Raw genomic sequence first — 20,274 nt, forward strand, 5'->3', positions numbered from 1 at the left:
CAGCAGGTTCAATATGTCTGCTTCTAAGAGTTTCATTAGTTCGGTTTCCACTTGCTTTTGTATATTAATGGGAATACCGCGGTAATGCTGCGCTACAGGGGGAATGCTGTTGTCTATATGTAGTTCAATTTGTCTGTCCTTCAATTTTCCTAGTCCTTTGAACAATGCAGGGAAAATTTTGTCAATGTTGGCAGTGGGGTCCAGATGCTTATGCATCATGAGTCTATACAGAACATGAATTAGCCCCATGTCGACCGCAGATTTGTAACTAAGAATGCATCCACTGTCGGTGGCAGCTTGAAGAACATGCATAGGTATTTCTTTTACGTGATCTTTGTATCTACATGATGCCTTGAAGAAGCCTTTACACGGTAGCGGCGTCTTGGAGCCATACGGAAAGATGAGTGCTCTAGCTGGTTGCAAACGTGATGCATTTGGCATGTTGTTGGAAACTTCCTCACTCACCACATTAACCGTGGCTCCCGTGTCCACCAGAAATTCGGCAGCCACTTGGTTGACATTGATGATGAGAGTGGGGCTGTTCTCTTTTGCAGTGGGGTTTCCAAGTGCATATAGGTAGCCTTTTATCCGTGGTTCTCCTCTTCGTAGATTTGATTCCTTCTTGGGTTTGTCCTCTGAGGAGGTGCTAGAGATGCTGTCAGAATGTGATTGTTCTACCAAACACCTGACATATCTCTGAGGACGTCTTCTTCGTCCTGAGGATGTAGATTTGTTGTCTCGCCATTCCTGTGAGGTCCTTGGTTGTCTTCGATCCGACGGTTCTTCTCGTTGTCTGCAGCGTGTCGCGTCATTCTGGTAGTGTGAGTCACGATTGGGACTCAGACGCCTCGGCTCTCTTTCTGGTGTGGAGCGTCTATTTCTTCCACTTCCTCGCATTTTGCTACGGTATATGTAGCATACAGCCTTGTAATGATTTTCTCCCCCGCAGGCAGAGCAAACATGACCCATGGCGGGGCATGTGCCTTCATGAGGATATTCATGTCCGCAACGATAGCAAAATGGATCTGTGTTTCCTTTGGTAGTGCTCTCAAGTTTATGTAGATTCTCATGCTTCCCATGAATGATGGTGATGCCATCAAGACCTTCTACCTGTGCTGTCAGCGCCGCATCGGATCGAGCCAGGCGTAGAATCTCTTCCAGGTTTCGAGGTTTTTGCAGAAGTCGTTTTCTGAAATCACCGCTTTCACACCCTACTATTATCTGTGAGCGAAGTGCTTCCTCATTTGAGTAATTGTTAAAATCGCAGTGTTTCATTTTTATTCTTAGTCTCATCACAAACGCATCCATTGTTTCACCTTTTAGTTGTTTAGTGGTGTGAAAGATGTGTCGCTCATAGTCCACGTTTGTGTGTGGCGTGAAATAATTGGTTAGGGTTGTCTTCAATTTGGTGTAGGTGTCTGTCATCTTCAGGAATTTCATCTAGAATGTCTCTCACATTTGATCCTATGGCATGGGTGAGTAAGCTGTGCTTCCTTTCATCCTCCAAAGGACCTACCGCCTTGAGACACACTTCAAAATCCCTCACCCACTTCTTCCACCTTAGCCCCAGTGTGCTGGTGTCACTCAGGTCAAAATTGGGGGGTAGCTGTGTTATGAGGCCGTCTGTCATGCTTGTGCGTGTTGCTCTAGCAGGAGTTACTTGTACTGTTAGTGATTCCTCAGACGAGTCATCAAGCATGACAAATGTTATACAACTGTGCACTTACTGAGTGTAGTAGTAGATAACAGCTACGTTTTCTCTTGATGCTTGACTTGAAAATGGTGAATGTTCTGTGTGTGACGTAAAAGGTGTGTGGGGAGCCGATGCGCTCCACCCACGTGGCCTCCTCAATTATTTAAAAAAAAGTTCCTCAATCTTTCACAAGGAGATGAGCGAGAGAGAGAGAAAAGAGAATTTTTTTTTTTTTTGAAGAGAGAAAATCTCTGTGGGGAGCCGATGTGCTCCACTCGCGTGTGCTCCGCTTGTAGCAAGCGTACCTTCTATAAGCGTGGGGAGCCGATGCGCTCCACCCACTGGTGCCACTTCCTTTTGGCGGGAACGCTGTGAGGAGCCGACACGCTCCACTCACGCGCTTCTGCGTGAGGAGCCAATGCGCTCCACTCACGGGGAAATCCCCTTCACGGGATGCGAGCCGTCGCAGGGAGCCGATGCGCTCCACCCGCGAATCTCCTTGTCGCCGTTGGCGGGAACGCTGTGAGGAGCCAACGCGCTCCACTCACGCGCTTCTGTGTGAGGAGCCAAATGCGCTCTACTCACGGGCAAATCCACCTCTCGGGACGCGAACAGTCGCAGGGAGCCGATGCGCTCCACCCGCGAAAACGGACGTGAAGAACTGCAGGGAGCCGATGCGCTCCACCCGCGAATCTTCTTGTCGCCGTTGGCGGGTACTCGTGAAACCCCGCTCGGACTCCTGAGGAGAGTTTCAGCTGGCGGGGAGTATACTCACTCCCACCCGCCGTACACTGCCGTTGCGCCTGAAGCGCCGGAAAAGTGGTTGTACTGCGTGAATTCGCTCGTCGCCAGTGTCGAGATGTGTAAAGATCTCTACACGCACTTCTCACATTCAAATAATGGACAGACGCAGAGTCTTCATCAACACATCTTTATTCGTATGCCGTTACCCAGGAACTACCTGACACACGTCCTATCCTGTCCCTCCCCTTCCTGCGGCCCCGTGTTCCTCTCCACGTGACCAGGGAGTTATGTGACGACATCACAGCTGCCAGGCTGCAAGAGCAGCAGCAATCTGTGTGCTCTTGGCTGGCCGGCTGCAGGAGCAGCAGCAATATGTGCGCTCTTGGCTAGCTGAGAATACAATTAGCATTTTCTTTGGGATACCGTGAACGTTCTTGCAAGACACCAGGGTGAGACAGTGGAACGGAACATTACATTTATTTTAAAAATCATGTTCAGGTATTCAACGTGAAAGGTATGGAGGGCTACGAAAAGGGTCAGTGGATGTGGTGTTTAACTGATAAAGTGGGCTAATGGGTAATTTAATGTTTAATGAGGGTGTGTTTATGGGTGGTTTTAGAGGGGGGCGGCTGGGGCTATCTGCATGTGGTTCGGGAGAGGCATCTTGGCGTTCGTCTGAAAGGGGCATCTTGCTATGTGGCGGGAGGTTGGGGCATTATGGTATTGGTCTAGAGGGAGAGATGGCGCATCTTGGTGGGGTCTGAATAGTTAGGGGCATGCTGGTGTGGGTCCGGAGAGATGGGGCACATTGGTGTGGGTCTGGAGGGAGGGATAAGGACATAGTGGTGTGGGTCTGGGGACAGGGCTGGGACATGGATGGGGCACATTGGTGTGGGTTTGATGGGAGGGACAGGCACATTGGTCTCGGGAGGGATGGTGGCATCCTGGTGGAGTCTGCAATGGATGGGGACACATTGGTGTCGGTCTGGAACAGGTATGGGGCATCTGTTGGTCTGGAGGTTGGGATGGGGCATCTTGGTGTGGCTCTGGTGGGAGTGGATGGAAGTACATTGGTGTGAGTCTTGAGTGATGGGGTATCCTGATTTGGGTTGAATGGGCACATTTGTCTGGGGAGGGATGGGGGCATATTGGTGTGAGTCTGGAGGGAGTGATGGTGGCATCTTGGGGTCTGTAATGGATGGGGGCACATGGGTGTCTGTCTTGGACAGGTATGGGGCATCTGTTCTGGAGGGTGGGATAGGGCATCCTGGTGTGGGTGGGATGGGGATTTCTGTGTGCATCTGGATGGTTGGATAGGGACATATTGGTGTGGGTCTGCGGGTAGAGGTGGGGGCACATTGGTGTGGATCTGGAGGGAGGGATGGGGCACATTGGTTTGGGATGGTCGGGGCACAATGGTGTGGGTCTTGAGCGATGGGGCATCCTGGTCTGTGTTGGATGGGCACATTTGTCTGGGGAGGGATGGGGGCATATTGGTGGGGGTCTGGATGGAGAGATGTTGGTATCTTGGGGTATGCAATGGATGGGGGCACATTGGTATCGGTCTGGAACAGATATGGGGCATCTGTTGGTCTGGAGGTTGGATTGGGGCATCCTGGTGTGGGTGGGATGGAGACATCTGTGTGCATCTGGAGGGTGGGATGGGGCATCGAGGGAGTGGATGATGGCACGTTGGTGTTCAGGGGAGGGACAGATCACTTTGGTGTGGGTCTGCAGGGAGGGATGGAGGACATAGGTCTGTTTCTGGGCAAATGATAGGGGTACAATGTGGATCTGGGAGAAGGGATGGTTCATCTAGGTGTGGGTCTGGAGGGCAGGATGGGGGCATCTTGATGTGTGATGGGGCCCATTGGTGTTGGTCTGAACAGATATGGGGCATCTGTTGGTCTGGAGGGTGGGATGGGGCATCCTGGTGTGGGCAGGATGGGGACATCTGTGTGCATCTTGAGGGTGGGCATGGGGGCCCATTGGTGTTGGTTTGATGGGAGGGATGGGGCTTATTGGTTTGGGTCTGGGGGGAGCTATTGGGGCATGGTGTGGGTCCGGAGGGATGGATCGTCTAGGTGTGGGTCTGGAAGGCAGGATGGGGGGCATCTTGGGGGGGTATGCGATGGATGAGGGCACATTAGTGTCGATTTGGAACAGAATATGGGGCATTTGTTCTGTAGATTGGCATGGGTCATCTAGGTGTTGGTTGGGAGAGTGGGATGGGGCATCTTGGTGTGGGTCTGGAGGGAGGGATGTAGCAAATTTTGTTTGGGTCTGAAGGCTGGCATAGGGCATCTTGGTGTGTGGAGATGGATATCTTGGTTTGAGTCTGGAGGGCAGGATGGGGGCTTCTTCCTGTGTGGAGGAAGGATGGGGCATCATGGTATGGGTCTCGAGGGGGGGGATTGGTGGCATCTTGGTGGGGTCTGGCATGGAGGGTTGGGGCATTGTGGTGTGGGTCTAGATACATGGTGGCATCTTGGTGTGGGTCTGAGAGGGAGGCATAGGACACATTGGTGTGGGTCTGGAGGGAGAGATGGGGGGGCTCATTGGTCGCAGAGGGATAGGGGCATCTTGCTGTGTGGAGGGAGTATGGGGCATCATGGTATGGGTCTTGAAGGTATTGGGCATCTTGGTGGAGTCTGGATCGGTGGGGGCATCGTTTTTCTGGAATGGAGGGACGGGGCATGTGATGTGGGCGTGTCGAGGAATGATGGAGCATGTGGGTCTGAGTGAGGGCTGGAGCACTCTGGTAGGAAAGGGTGCATCTGGGTGTGAATGGAGGGATTGGGTATGTATGTCTGGAGAGAAGGGTGTTGGTTTATGGAAGAGGTGGGAGCATGTGTGTGTGTGTGTGGAAGGGATGGGGTAATCGGGTGTGGGTATAGCGAGAGGACGGATGGCGCCATCTGAGTGGGAGTCTGGAGGTAGGGGTGGAGCATCCTGGTGTAGGTATGGAGGGACGGATGTTAGTGTCTGTGTGTTTGGAGGGAGGGATGGTGACATTTGAATCTGGAACTTGTTTTGGAAGGAGAAATTGAGCATTTGAGTGTGAATTGGGACATGTAGAGCTGGGGTATCTGCTTGTGAGTGGGGGCATGAAGGATCATTAACAGCGGAGCAGCCGGAGGGAGACCTGTGAGCCCGACCACGGTTGCATCCGAGACGCGCACACCCACAGCTCGGGGCACCTTTCGCAGAGCGGTCCGGGGCGTGTGGGCAACCGGGTGCCGGGGAGCGGGGATTCCCCTTCCATCGGACGAGGGTCCGCGACCCAGCAGATGGACAGAGATGCCTGGCAGGATTGGGTTAACCTGCTGGGGATGTCCCCAACCACACACCGGAAAGGGAGCCCTGCGTGCCCCCTCCCCCAGCCCCCCTTTCCTCACTTGAGTCGGCTGCTGGTCAGGCCAGCGCCGTGCACTCCTCTCTCTGACACACCAGTGGGTGGGCATTGGTGGGCGGACCCGGGTCAGCAGGGAAGTCCCCAGTGGGGGCAGTCGGGAGCTGAGGGAAACATGACTGCTCTCGAGGGGTGCCTCCCCAGGCAGACAGGGGCTCGCCACGCTATGCGCGAGCCCTGAGCCATGGCGCAGCAGGCTTACTCGACGGGCGGGTGCCGAGGTTCCAGTCGCTGTGGGCGAGCGATGGCCAGGTCCGCTAGCGCAGCAGGTGACCTTCCCTCTTGCCCAGGTGCCTGGGACTCAACCCTGTGCGGCCGGGCCGGGGTTTGAAGACTCTAGCGGTCCCACCCGACCCCTGCCTGTGCTGTCTCTGGCCTGCAACGCTATCCGTCCCCCAGCCTCATCCTCCCCTCCCCCCCCCCCAAAAAGGGGAGCGGAGGGGGACGGGGAAGGATGAGTGAAGTGCTGTGCTGCTGCAGGCAGGCTTCCCAGGCTGAGCGTCTGGATTTATTTAGTTTTGTTTTTAAACCACAATGGTCTCGGCCGAGCTAGACTGGGCGCTAGGTTGTCTCACCACAGGCGGCTTGCCTGTGACACTTGGCGGCGCATCACTCGGCTCGCACGTCGTTGAAGAACACAGCTAGCTGCGAGAATTGGTGTGAATTGCAGGACACATTGATCAACACTTTGAACGCACCATGCGGCCCCGGGTTCCTCCTGGGGCTACGCCTGCCTGAGGGTCGCTTGTACATCAATCGCCCTGGGGTTCCCTCCAAGGGGCGTGGCTGGGGCTGTTGCAGGGACCCCGTTCCCATCGTCCCCCTAAGGTCAGACCCCAATCGGCACCATCGCAGGATCCCTGGACCTGACGCGCAGGCTCATTGCCAGCGTGTCTCGTCCTCCCCAGTTTCCCCACCTCATGCAAGTTTCGGGAAGGCCAGGTGGCCGGCGCGCCCTCCATGTGGTGGCGGCAGCAGCAGGCCTTAAAGCCTGGCGGACCTTCACCCTACCCCAGGGCACCTGGACGTGCTATGTGTGGTGACATCGGCTGCCGGTGCAGGATGGCCATGGAGCGTGGGCCTCGCGACCATGTGGGCTTCGGCCACAGATCGGGACAGCGCACACTCAGCTGCGCCAGAGGCATGGGGCTGGGGCTAACTGCCCCGAGCTTTGTTCTCCCCCGACTATGGCCTCAGATCAGCTGCAGGCGTGGGAAATGTGGCATACAGAAGACGGACTCCCCTGCATCGCTCAGGGGGCTCAAGTCGTTCTGATCAAGTCTCACCCTGCGGACTGTGTTGGGCCGGTAGCAGCCTCTGGCACGCCAGGATTGGGTCTTGGAGTCAGGTTGCTTGGGAATGCAGCCCAAAGTTTGTGGTAAACTCCCATCTAAAGCTAAATACGGCGCGAGACTGATGGCTAACAAGTACTGTAAGGGAAAGTTGAAAAAAACTTTGAAGAGAGTGTTCAAGAGGGCGTGAAACCAGTTGAGAGGTAAACTGGTGGGGTCCGCCTGCAGGATTCAACACGGCAGGCAGGTTGGTCGCCTGGAACAGTGGATACCTTTGCGGGACTGCAGCCAGGTCACACCCAGCCCCCGCAGGGTGCTTTTTCTCTGTGGCGGTGCATCGTGACCGGCTGTGAAGGCCGAGAGTGTTACAGCCTCCCAACAGCAGTTTTGCTGTGTCCGCAGGGCCTAGGGAGATTGACCGCTCCCATGCCCTTCTCCGGCAACCGTCCTGGCCCCTCTTGGGGGTTGCCAGGCCGGCGATGGGAGACACGGCTCCCGATGCGACTGTGGTGGACTGCCCTCGGGGTGTGCCCCGACCATGTCGTGCTGCCGGACGGGAAGGCCCACAAAGTGTGCCAGGGGTCTGAGGTGATGTCGGAGTCGGAGGGTCGAATTAAACCCTGTGGTGCAAAGAAGGGGAGGACTGCCACGCGCCAATTGCGGTGGGATCCGGTTGCGGTGGGTCCACCATCGGCCCGCTCTGTCAGGGAGATGGAGCATGAGTGTTTGTGAACGGGCCTGAAAGATGGTGAACTAGGCCTGGTGGAGGCCCCTAGTCCTGATGTGTAAATCGGTCATCCAACCTGGGTATAGGGGCGAAAGACTAATCGAACCATCTAGTAGCTGGTTCCCTCCCGAGTTTCCCTAAGGATAGCTGGTGCACAGAAACCCCAGTTTTATCTGGTAAAGCAAATGATTAGAGGTCTTGGGGCCAAAAGGATCATAACCTATTCTCAAATTTTAAATGGGTAAGAAGCCCGGTTCGCTGGCGTGGTGCCGGGCATTGAATGCAAGTGCCTAGTGGGCAACTTTTGGAAAGCAGAACTGGGGCTGCGGGATGAACCAAATGCCGGGTTAAAGCGCCTGATGCCGACGCTCATCAGACCCCAGAAAAGGTGTTGGTTGATATAGACAGCAGGGCGGTGGCCATGGAAGTAGTGTCAACTCACCTGCCGAAATCAACCAGCCCTGAAAATGGATGGTGCTGGAGCATCGGGCCAATACCCGGCCGGTGCTGAGAGCCGCAGGGGCTATGCCGAGATGAGTGGGAGGGCTGCTGTGGTGCACACGGAAGCCCAGGCGAGGGCCCGGGTGGAGCTGCCGCAGGTGCAGATCTTGGTGGTAGTAGCAAATAATCAAACAAGAACTTTGAAGGCCGAAGTGGAGAAGGGTTCCATGTGAATAGCAATTGAACATGGGTCAGTCGGTCCTAAGAGACGGGCGAGCGCAGTTCGGAAGGGACGGGCGATGGCCTCCGTTGCCCTCAGCCGATCGAAAGGGAGTCAGGTTGAGATCCTCGGAGTGGCGGAGACGGACACCCTTGCATTATCCAGAGCATTTAACGCAAATGATCCCGGAGAAGCCGGCGGGAGCTCCGCTGAGAGTTTACCCTGTAATGGTTTCGCCCCGAGGGGTTTGAGCCTTGGAAAGCATTGGGGTTCCGGCGGCGTCCAGTGAGCTCTCGCTGGGACTTGAAAATACAGGGGAGATGGTGTAAATCTCGCGCTGGGCCGTACCCATATCCGAAGCAGTTCTTCAAGGTGAACGGTCTCTGGCATGTTGGAACAATGTAGGTAAGGGAAGTCGGCAAGTCAGATCCATAACTTTGGGATAAGGATTGGCTCTAAGGGCTGGGAGGGATGGGGTGCGGGGCTGGGCACATGCTGTGGCTGGACAAGGTGTCTCGCCCCTCCCCCTGAGGGGGCGGTGCTGACGACTCTGGACGCACACCGGGCCCTTCCTGTGGACGGTCCCAGCTGCGGTGGTCGCCTCTCTATTCCCCTCCCTGGGTTCGGGGCCGACATTCTGCTTCGGCTGACGCCTAGCAGCTGACTTATAACTGGTGCGGAACAGGGGACTTTAATTAAAACAAAGCATTGCAAAGGCACGCGGTTGGTGTTGGCGCTATGTGATCTGCCCAGTGCTCTGAATGTCAAAGTGAAGAACTTCAATGAAGCGCGGGTAAACGGCGGAGTAACTAGGACTCTCTTGTAGCCAAATGCCTTGTCATCTAATTTGTGATGTTCATGAATGGATGAACGAGATTCCCACTGTCCCTACCTACTATCTAGCGAAACCACAGACAAGGGAACAAGCTTGGCAGAACCAGCAGGGAAAGAAGACCTGATTGTGCTTGCCTCTAGTCTGCAACTGTGAAGAGACATGAGGGGTGTAGGATAAGTGGGAGCCCCTCGGCCCGCTGGTGAAATACCACTACTCATTTTTTCACTGCCCGGGGAGGCTCTCGCTTCTGGCTCCTAAGGCCCGGCGCCCATCGGGCGTGACCCGCTCCGTGGGGACAGTGGCAGGTGAGGAGTTTGACTGGGGTGGTACTCCTGTGAAACGATAACGCAGTGGTCCTAAGGCGAGCTCAGGGAGGACAGAAACCTCCCGTGGAACAGAAGAGCAAAAGCTTGCTTGATCTCGATTTTCAGTATGAATACAGACTGTGAAAGCAGGGCCTCGTGATCCTTCTGACTTTTTGGGTTTCAAGCTGTCAGAAAAGTTACCACAGGGATAACTGGCTTGTTGCGGCCAATCGTTCATATCAACGTCGCTTTTTGATCCTTTGATGTCGGCTCTTCCTATCACTGCGAAGCGGAATTCACCAAGCTTTGGATTGGTCACCCACTAATGGGGAACGTGAGGTGGGTTTAGACCGTTGTGAGACCGGTTAGTTTTACCCTACTGATGATGTGTTGATAAATAGTAATCCTGCTCGGTACAAGAGGAACCGCAGGTTCAGACATTTGGTGTATGTGTTTGGCTGAGGAGCCAATGGGGCGAAGCTACCATCTGTTGGATTATGACTGAACGCCTCTAAGTCAGAATCCCCCGTAAACCATAACAATACCACAATACCACATCGCTGTGGAGCCTTGGTTGGCCTAGGATAGCCGGCATCTGGGCCGGTGCGTAGAGCTCCTCGCCTCGGGACTCGAGTGTGGACAGAAGGGGGCCACCTCTCTCGCCCATAGTGCACTGCATGTTCGTGGGGAACCTGGTGCTAAATCATTCATAGATGACCTGCTTTTGGGTCAGGGTTTCGTAAGTAGCAGAACAGCTACCTCGCTGCGATCTATTGAAAGTCATCATCTGAGTCAAGCTTTTGTCACAAGGCGCTGCCAAGGGTCTCCATATTTCCTCCTGTTGCGCCGTGGGGTGCATGGGGAAACTCCCACCCAACCTAGGTGCACACCCGCGGTGGTGTGCAGGCTGGGCGGGGAGCGCTCGTCTCACCTTCCACGGTCAGCCTGGCGGAACAAATGCTCGGGCCCGGCCCTTCAGTTGGTGCCTTAAGGGAAGAGTGATTGCAAGCCACCCCAGGGCGTGGGGTGGTACCTTAAGCCTGTGCCCCTGGATGGTGGGGTCGGGGTAGGCACGGCCGCCGTGCCATCTGGCCCAGGTGACCCGATTTGTGGTCGGTGGACCAGATGGCCTGAGTCGCAGCTGGCTCGTGCATTTGTCTTATGTCGCTTAATAGTTGGCGTGGAAGGGCCACCCTGCAGCCTCCAGGGCAGCTGTGGCGCAGTTACCCGCCACCGTTCCATGGCGTTCGTGGGTTGCTCCTGGTCCTCGTGTAAGTGTCACCCGCGTGCAGTCAGGTCCAAAACGGGGTGCGTGTGTCAAGGGGCGCCCTGAGCGGGTCCCTTTCCTCCACGTGGGGGTAAATGTGCTCACAGTGGCCGGCCCTGAGTTCCACAGTGTTTGTGGGTTAGTCCTGGAGGGAAATGCTCTAAGGGGGGCCCACCCAGAGCTCCAGGGAGATGGCCGGGCTGCTGCGCCCGGTCTTGGGCACCTGGCTCGTGCCTGGTTTCGAAAGTCCTCGAGCCCAGTGGTGGCTGCGGGGAGCCCCGGTGGGGTCCCCATTGCTCCCCACAGGGAAAAGCTCTAAAAGCTCCAGGGTGGCAGGGGAGGGGGGTGCTGGCCTTCGGTGTCTGTCTCACATCTGAGTTGACTGTCCCCAAGTCCGGTGGCCGCCGTGGGGTCCCTGTCCCTCCCCGGAGGGAAAAGCTCTAATGTGGTGGGAGAAGCTCTAAGGCGGCCCGGACCGCTCGAGGGTGGCCAGGGCTGCTGCCCCCACCAGCATTGTGGGAGCTCTAATGGGGCCCTGCTGAAGGCTGGAGGGGGGGGAGCTCTAAGGGGGCCTGGCCAGAGCTCGAGGATGACCATTGGGGCTGGCCCATGCCCTTGGGCACCTGCTGGTTGTCTGTACTTTGTCAGGCGGGGGGCCAAAGGCCCTTCCCACCCAGGCCCATTGGAATGCATTGCCCTACGAGATGGCTGGTCTGTTGGACATAGGAATGACTGCAAGGACCAGATGGCCAGGCTGTTCTGGGAGTCCCGATGGGCGTCAATTTAAAAGATTTCTCCAGTTGGCTTTGCCGAGAGTTCCACTCTGTCACTCTGGGTACACAGATTACAAGAAAGCTTAGTCCCCTTCCTCTGGATTACTATAGACAGGATGAGAGGGACCTGTCTGCTCTCCTCTTGGTTCTCGCTGCCCGACCCGGCCTCCGTGGCGAAACTACTGCACCTCACTGGGCCCGCCGGGTGGCCGTGCCTCACGCGATGCCCCAGCAGAGACCTGCTGGTGGCGCTCTTCCCAGCACTCCATGGGATCGATTTGGCGCACTTGGTCAGTCTCGGGTTGGACTGCTTGGCCAGCCTTGGCTGTTGTTTCAAGCAATTCGCTTCCACCTGCCTTGGGATTGTGTCCAGGGTATTCCCCCCCATCCCCGTCAGGGAGGGCCCCCTCGTGTGGGCGGCTCTCCCCTCCGAGCATAGTGAAGGGCGAGCAGCCCAGCAGCTCCCCAATGGTCAGATCAGAGTGGACGGGGTTGGGTAGCGCTAGCCCCAGTGTGGGCCCCCGCAAGCCACGACACAGCCCCTCCACCGAGCAGGTTTCTCCAGCAGTTTGGCATGCACGTTCCGTGGGGTGCTGACCCCCTCTGTCACCACACCGGTGGCAGCGTGCAGGCAAACCCCCCTACCGCTTCAAGATGTGCCTGGTCCCGGCCTCTCCCACCCACCCCGTGGCGGAGCAGGCCGTGCCGCTGGCACCTGCGTGACCGACCTGTCCCTGTGCATCGGGAGACGCTCTTTGATGCTCAGGTCCCGTAGACAGCCCCAGAGGGTGCGAAGGTCGGCTCCGAGGCGGGTGCGCGGCTCCCCCCCGTTGCCACCCTCCAGCAGGTGTGTACCTGGTTGATCCTGCCAGTAGCATATGCTTGTCTCAAAGACTAAGCCATGCATGTGTAAGTACACATGGCCGGTACAGTGAAACTGCGACTGGCTCATTAAATCAGTTATGGTTCCTTTGATCGCTCCATCTGTTACTTGGATAACTGGGGTAATTCTAGAGCTAATGCATGCCGACGAGCGCTGACCTCCCGGGATGCGTGAATTTATCAATCGGACCAAGACCAATCTGGGCTTGCCCGGCCGCTTTGGTGACTCTAGATAATCTTGGACCGATTGCACGCCCCCCGTGATGATGCATTTTTGCCCTATCAACTTTCGATGGTACTTTCTGTGCCTACCATGGTGACCACGGGTAATGGGGAATCAGTGTTCGATTCCGGAGAGGGAGCCTGACAAACGGCTGCGACATCCAAGGAAGGCAGCAGGCGTGCAAATTACCCACTCCCGACTGGGAGGTACCGATGAAAAATAACAATACAGGACTCTTTCGAGGCCTTGTAATTGGAATGAGTACACTTGTTAAACGAGGAACCATTAGAGGGCAAGTCTGGTGCCAGCAGCCGCGGTAATTCCAGCTACAATAGCGTATATTAAAGTTGCTGCAGTTAAAAAGCTCATAGTTGGATCTTGGTATCCAGCTGTGTTAGGCAGAATTATATGCAGTACCCTATGGGAACACTAAACACAAGACTACAAGTGACAGTACAATTTCACCTTTGGTACAAGCCTGTACTACACAGTTCTAGTGGTAGTAGTAGCGGAGCAGCCAGACTTATCTCAAGAGTAAGTAAGCAGTCCACATAGTTACACAAAGGACAGCAATTACTATGATTCAGGCAAACACTGACTCAAGGTTTCTAAGTAAAAGAATATATATTTATTTACTCAACAGTTGTATAACATTTCGCTATTCTAAGCAAGTTAAAAATCACAAACATAAATACACCACACCACTTCCCTTAAATTCCAGACAAGTTAAGCTCACAAATGAAGTGGGAGCAAAATGGCACTCCAGCAATTTAAAAGGGAGGGAAAGACAAAGTTATTAAAAATTGGGCAAAACCAACAGGTAAGTACTCGGGCCAATTGAACAAGAGAGACTACAGTGAGGAGATCGGCTAGAAAAGGGTTAGGGCCAAAGTCAATGGGTCAAGTCTTTTGCTCAAGATCACACAGTTCAGGGTAGTTGGCGGTAAAGTTTGTGGCACAAATTCCGGACGAGGTTGGTTGGTAGGAAAGTTCAGAGAAGAGAAGGACAAGCCCTCGGATTGGAGAAAGATTTCAAACACTTTCACCGCAGTTGAACGAAACGGACAACCGGATTTGAACAGTACCTTAAAACGGAGAGGGAGCTGAGGCGGACGTTCCTGCAGGCTCACCGTTCCTGAAGCGACTGTCTGACTGGCACGAAGTAGGAAGACTGGAGGGTCCTGCGCCACCCAGGGAAGAAACCAGGAGCAGAGCAAAACGACGAATAAAAGGTGCACTCCTTAAAACCCAAGCAGGGTCCGACCTTCCTGGCTATCCGCCCCACTGTAGCTCTGTACAGCAAATTCGACCAAAGGAGGGGTCCTGGCTTGTAGTTTGGGCGAACTGGTTTATCCCACCAGCTCAAGGGAAGATGTTTCCTGGAGGATCTTCTCTGTCGTTGGATTCTGGCGATTCGGACCTGCAGCAGGGCTTCACTGGGCTGTTCAGTCGTGATAGGGGTCCTCTTCTTCCAGTTCCTCGTTGGTTCTTTCGGTCCAGTGGCGACTGCTCTTTCAGTCCCAGAGACCTGCTTTTTAGGCTATGCAGTTTTCCCCCATTCATATAGCCTGGCTGTCAATCACACAGCAGGGTGGCTGGCCTGGCAAGGCCAGTCCCCTTAGCCAATCAGACAAGAGTGCGACTTGGGTTACCAAGGGAACCCATGGCAGGGGTCCGAAGATCCCTCCCTCACATCCTGCCTACCTAGACTATCAGGCGCCTTTAAAGAGGGCTTCTGTGCAGAAGCCCGCGAAAAGACTCCGAACAAAGGAGTCATCCCCGGTTTGGCGCGCAGAGAGAAACACGAGAAAGACTTTAACAAAAAGAAATGGCGAATAAACCCAGCCGGAACCAAAATAAAATGTATTTGGTCAAGCGGGTAATATAATAGCCTAAAGCAATACATTAAGATACTTGCGGTAGAAAAGTTAGGGTAGATACCACTGCCACCAGCCAACTGTTAATGTTAAGGGAGCGAAACAATGCTCCAAGAGGTACAGACAAAAAAGGGATAAAAGTTCACCCTTTCCAATACTCCATGTAAGATGCGGTGTACTGGGTCTGTGGTTTAAAGTGACTATAGTTAATGGCAACTTTACCTGTTTTTAGGGGACAGTAGTCAGCCCTAGAAAAATGGAATCAGTGGGAAGTCTCAAAGACAACCCTGTGTCACTGCACTGAAGGTGCTGTGTAACACACACAAAAAGTGGTGCACATGGAGTAGGTAAGGCTCCAGTGCCCAAGAACACACAAAGTAGAAATACACATAGCAAAACACATGTAAGAGTGGGAAAAAAGGCTCACACTCTTACCAGGTGAAAAAACTAAATCCTAGAAATCCAGCAAAGCTGCTGAGGGACTCATTAGGTAAGGGAAATCAGCAATTTATGAGAATTCTCCCTAACAAGCCCCTTCCTCTTGACGGCACCTTGATGCTCTTGACTGAGTGTTCTGGGGGTCCAAAGCGTTTACTTTGAAAAAAAAATTGTGTTCAAAATAGGCCGATCACCTGAATACTTCAGCTAGGAATAATGGAATAGGACCTCGGTTCTATTTTGTTGGTTTTCAGAACTGGGGCCATGATTAAGAGGGACGGCCGGGGGCATTCGTATTGTATCACTAGAGGTGAAATTCTTGGACCGGCGCAAGACGAACCAAAGTGAAAGCATTAGCCAAGAATGTTTTCATTAATCAAGAACGAAAGTCAGAGGTTCGAAGACTATCAGATACCATCGTAGTTCTGACCATAAACAATGCAGACTAGCGATCTGGCAGCGTTATTCCCATGACCTGCCGAGCAGCTTCTGGGAAACCAAAGTCTTTGGGTTCCGCGGGGGGAGTATGGTTACAAGCTGAAACTTAAAGGAATTGACAGAAGGGCACCACCAGGAGTGGAGCATTTGGCTTGATTTGACTCAACACAGGAAACCTCACCCGGACACGGAAAGAATTGACAGATTGATAGCTCTTTCTCGATGCTGTGGATGGTGGTGCATGACCGTTCTTAGTTGGTGGAGCGATTTTTGTCACGTTAATTCCAATAACGAACAAGACTCCTCCATGCTAACTAGCTACGCGACCTCCATCAGTCGGCGTTCAACTTCTTCGAGGGACAAGTGGCGTTCAGCCACACGAGATCAATCAATAACAGGTCTGTGATGCCCTTAGATGTCTGGGGCTGCACATGCTACACTGAATGGATCCGCGTGTGTATACCCTTTGCTGACAGGTGCGGGTAACCCGCTGAACCCAGTTAGTGGTGGGGATTGCAATTATTTCCCATGAACTAGGAATTCCCAGTAAGTGCGAGTCATAAGCTTGCGTTGATTAAGTCCCTGCCCTTTGTACACACCTCTTTTGTCGCTACTACCGATTGGATGGTTAAGTGAGGTCCTCGGATCGGCCCTGCCGGGGTCGGCAACGGCCCTGGCGGAGTGCCGAGAAGACGATCAAACTTGACTATGTAGAGGAAGTAAAAGTCGTAACAAGGTCTCCGTAGGTGGACCTGCGGAAGGATCATTAACGGCGGAACAGCTGGGGAGAGAGCTGCGGACCTGACCTCCGTTGCATCCCAGATGTGCACACCCACAAGGCCCCTCAGGTGTGAGGGACCAGGTGCCGGGGAGTGGTATTCCCTTCTGCCGGAGGTGGGTCTGTGAACCAGCAGACGGATGGGGATGCCCGGTGGGGTTGGGTTAACCTGCTGGTGACATCCCCCCCCCACTGGAGAGAGGGAGCCCCGAGTGGCCCCCATCCTCACTGAGCTGGTCCCTGAGCCCGCCCGAGCGGGGGGTGCGCTCCTCCACCCTGACCTGCCAGCGGGCGGGCGTTTGTGAGCGCATCCTGGCTGGCAGGCAAGTCCCGAGTGGGAGCAGCCGGGAGGTGAGGGAAGCCCGATCGTTCTCGAGGAACGCCTCCCCGGGTGGACAGGGGCCCGGCACGCCGGGCGAGCCCTGAGCCATGGTGCAGCTGGGCTTACTCGACGGGAGAGTGTTCAGGTTCCGGCTGCCCATGTCTGCGGGCGAGCTATGGCCAGGCCCGCTGGCGCAGTGGATGACCTTCCCTCTTGCCCGGGCTGGGGTTTGAAAACTCTAGCGGTCCCACCTGCCCCTGCTGTTGCTGGCCCGCCTCTCTGTCCGGCCCCTAAAAGGGGAGCGGCTGACGGGGATGGGGAAGGATGAGCGGGATCGGGCTGGCGGCAGAGCGGCCTGTCTCTGTCGCCGTGGGAAGCCCTGCCTCTTTGCTGCTGCAGGTGGCGGGCAGGCTTCCCGGGCTGAGCGCCTGGATTTTTGTTTTAAAACCCAGATGGTCTCGGCCACCTCCCAAGTGGGGAAGCTAGTTGGGGCGCTGGGCTGTCTCGCCGCGGTGGGTGGGACTGGGGTGGTGCTGCCTTCCCCCCAGCTTCCTGCATCAGTAGTTTTGGGCCGACATCTTTAGACCCTCTTGGCCTAGCTAATTTTCGTCCCATTTTGCTTATTCACTTTCTTATGAAGCTTTTGTCTGCCCTTTCTTGAGTAATCTTTCTTCCACATTTCCCAATCCGGTTTTCGTCGGGGTACAGAGGGGGTGCTGGTCTCCAACGTTGACAATGTGGTTTGGCTGCGCGACTCAGGCGGCGTTGCTGCTTTATTGTTACTTGACTTATCTGCCGCCTTTGATACCCTTGACCATGCTGTCTTGCTCGTCCGGGCTGGCCTTTCTGGTGCTGTTCTTTCCTGGTTTTCTTTGTTTCTCTCTGACCGAACAGTCAATTTCCCTCCCCCTTTTCACTCTGTGCCCACTGCCTTGACATGTGGAGTCCCTCCGGTTTCTTCCATCTTTTGTTTAACATGTATACGCAACCTCTGTCCAAGCTTATCTGCACTCAAGGCATCATTCTTAAAAGATGGCACAGATTCTGGTCCATTTAAGTCCCTCTCTTGTTGAGACAGCTACCAGATTTAGGGCCTGCCTCGAAGCTGTGGGTGCATGGATGTGTAATAGCTGGCTCAAGTTGAATGGGGAACAAATGGAGGTGTTGGTGGTGGGCCCTCCTTCCTCAACTACCTTTTGGACCTCCTCTTTTTGGCCATCTTTAGGGGTAAATATATTAGCTTTTCTGTCTGTGGAATCTCAGATAAGTCCAGTACGTCAAACCCTTAGTAGGGTTCTTTGTTTACTCCTTTCTCAGTTATGTGCCCCTGTCGTGTGTCCTCTTGTTATGTCCTCCATGGACCACTACAATGCCCTATTTCTGGCACAATGTGTCTACCTCTTCAGGTCCTGCAGAACTCTGCAGCCAGAGTAGCCACTTCCACACCTAGTTGTGCTCACATAACTCCAGTTGTGCACATCTTCATTGGCTACCCAGGGCCAAGCACATTCAGGTTGAGGCATAATGTCTAGTGCATCATGCCTTTTATGGAACTGGAGCAGAATATCTACAGGCCAAATTCTGTCTGTACATTCCTGCACGGCCACTCCGCTTGGAGACTGCCTGATGTTAAATACTGACAAAACTGCCTTGTACATACAAATCCATTATACAGCCATATAAAAGTGCAGAGTGCAAAATGTGTCAAGAAGTCGACGCAGAATCATATTACTTCACCGAGGCAAATTGTAAATATTTTAAATGCCCGACTAAAGAGAGTATAACGGATTCAAAAAGTGCCAGGTGCGCTTCAGAAAGTGTCAAGTGTTAGTTCCTTCCACTCTAAACATATTTTAAATGGTAGGCAGTGTGAGTTACTTTTCATGTTTTTAGTTCACTGTCCTATAAATTCATATTTTGAGTGACATTTTTTACTTGGAAATGTTCTTTCTGAGATATTTAGTTGTCTATAGTTTACCCGTACTTGTTCACACTACAGCACCGTTATGCAGAGCAAAGAATTTATAGATCGATAATTACGTCACAAACTTCCGGCACTGTGTATCAGCGTGCCCTTGCTGAAGGTGTGAAGTTGTGATATCTGTTGAGCCCTTATAGCAAATATTGTGACAAAAGATTGTGAACATTTGCAATAATAAAGTTTACTTTTTCTGTTATCAAATTCTTGCAGCTTTTCATGTGCAGTTATGAGAACCGTTTTTCCACAAATGTTTCACTATTTGGTTTCTCTTTCTTCTAATGCCCCCCACCACCGGTAAAGCAGGTTCACTCTTTGTCTCCACAAATTTGATCTTTGATTTTAAAAAGGCAATTGCCAAATATACTTTGGTAATGTATAGTATGTATCCAGTCTACACATGTATATGTACTATTTGTTGCTTTACAATGTAAGCACTTGTCATAATTAAAACACTTCCCATCACCCAATTGTCTATTTCTTTAAGGTAATGTGTTATTTGTTTTTAACCCCTTACCTGCCAATGGTTTCGCCATCTCTACCCATCCCCCCCACCCCCGGTGTGCCCTATACATATATCTCAGACAAATTTGACCCCCTTCCCACATGTGGTATCATAATGCCACCAAGGAATCCTAGTTTGCTGTATGGGGGTGAGAGAAAAGAACAGAAAAGGGAGCACTTTTGTGTTTTTTCAGAAAATGCCAATAAAATGATGTCCAAAGAAGCCTGTGGTTTTTCCATTGTAAGAGCTAGGAACAAATGGTTTGCTGTGCTGAATTTGCCATTTTCCAGGCTTTCCTAAACTTGTTTCCACTCCACAGGTGGAGTGGAAACAAGTTTAGGAAAGGGTGATTTGCGCAGGCCAGGCCACAACTATGTAGGGAAAATTCTCATAGTATGGGTAAAAATTACAGATACAAAAGGTATATGCTGGACATGGTTGGACCTTTTTTATTTTTTAATTTTTTAATTTAAATTTTCTTTATTGGCAAGAAGTAGTAACTGGCACATTACAGGTTATGACATCAACACACCTTTCATTTTTGGAGCGTGAATGATACAGCACAGATTCTACAGAAGGTCGCATATGATCCTAACAGCCGGTTGATTACAATAGAGCCATTTATCGTGTAGCTTGATCAGTCCCCTGCCCCGGAGAAGCTCCAGGTCAACCTTGCGGTTTAAGTAGCTACAGAACTCAGTCCATATGTTTTGGGGTCGAGCATTACTAGGCAACATGTTAATGTAGTCTTCTTCACAAGATTGTGTCCAGGTAAGGGCTTTCAGCCACATTTCCAGGGAAGGGGGGGATCTGCGCTTCCAACATTGCAGGATGCATTTCTTGGCCACAATCGCCGCCACATTCAGAAATGTAGCTTCTCGTTTCGCCTCAACTCCCTCCCAGAGCCCAAACAGAAGAGACAGGGGGTCAGGGTCGACACGGAACCCCACTACTTCGAGAGGGTCTCAAGCACCGCGTCCCAGAACGGGGCCAGTGCCCTACAAGACCAGAACATGTGAGCGTGGGCTGCATCATTAGATCTGCATCTTTGACACGGGTGGGATTGATCTCGGGCGAATTTCCCAATCGCGTAGGGAGTGTAGTACAGGCGATTGAGTAGCTTG

At 53.2% G+C, this 20,274-nt stretch overlaps 1 non-coding gene and 1 pseudogene across 1 annotated transcript; both read left to right on the top strand.

Annotated features, from left to right (window-relative positions):
• Positions 1-6,442: 6,442 nt before the first annotated feature.
• LOC138570628 (5.8S ribosomal RNA) lies at positions 6,443-6,593 on the top strand. Its single transcript, XR_011303666.1, has one exon. It is a non-coding gene; the product is annotated as a 5.8S ribosomal RNA (ribosomal RNA).
• Positions 6,594-7,014: 421 nt separating this feature from the next.
• Positions 7,015-10,473, top strand: LOC138570403 (28S ribosomal RNA; annotated as a pseudogene).
• Positions 10,474-20,274: the final 9,801 nt, after the last annotated feature.

The sequence above is a fragment of the Ambystoma mexicanum genome, chromosome 2q (genome assembly GCF_040938575.1).
Source record: "Ambystoma mexicanum isolate Mex_15411 chromosome 2q, UKY_AmexF1_1, whole genome shotgun sequence".
NCBI classification, from domain to species: domain Eukaryota; kingdom Metazoa; phylum Chordata; class Amphibia; order Caudata; family Ambystomatidae; genus Ambystoma; species Ambystoma mexicanum.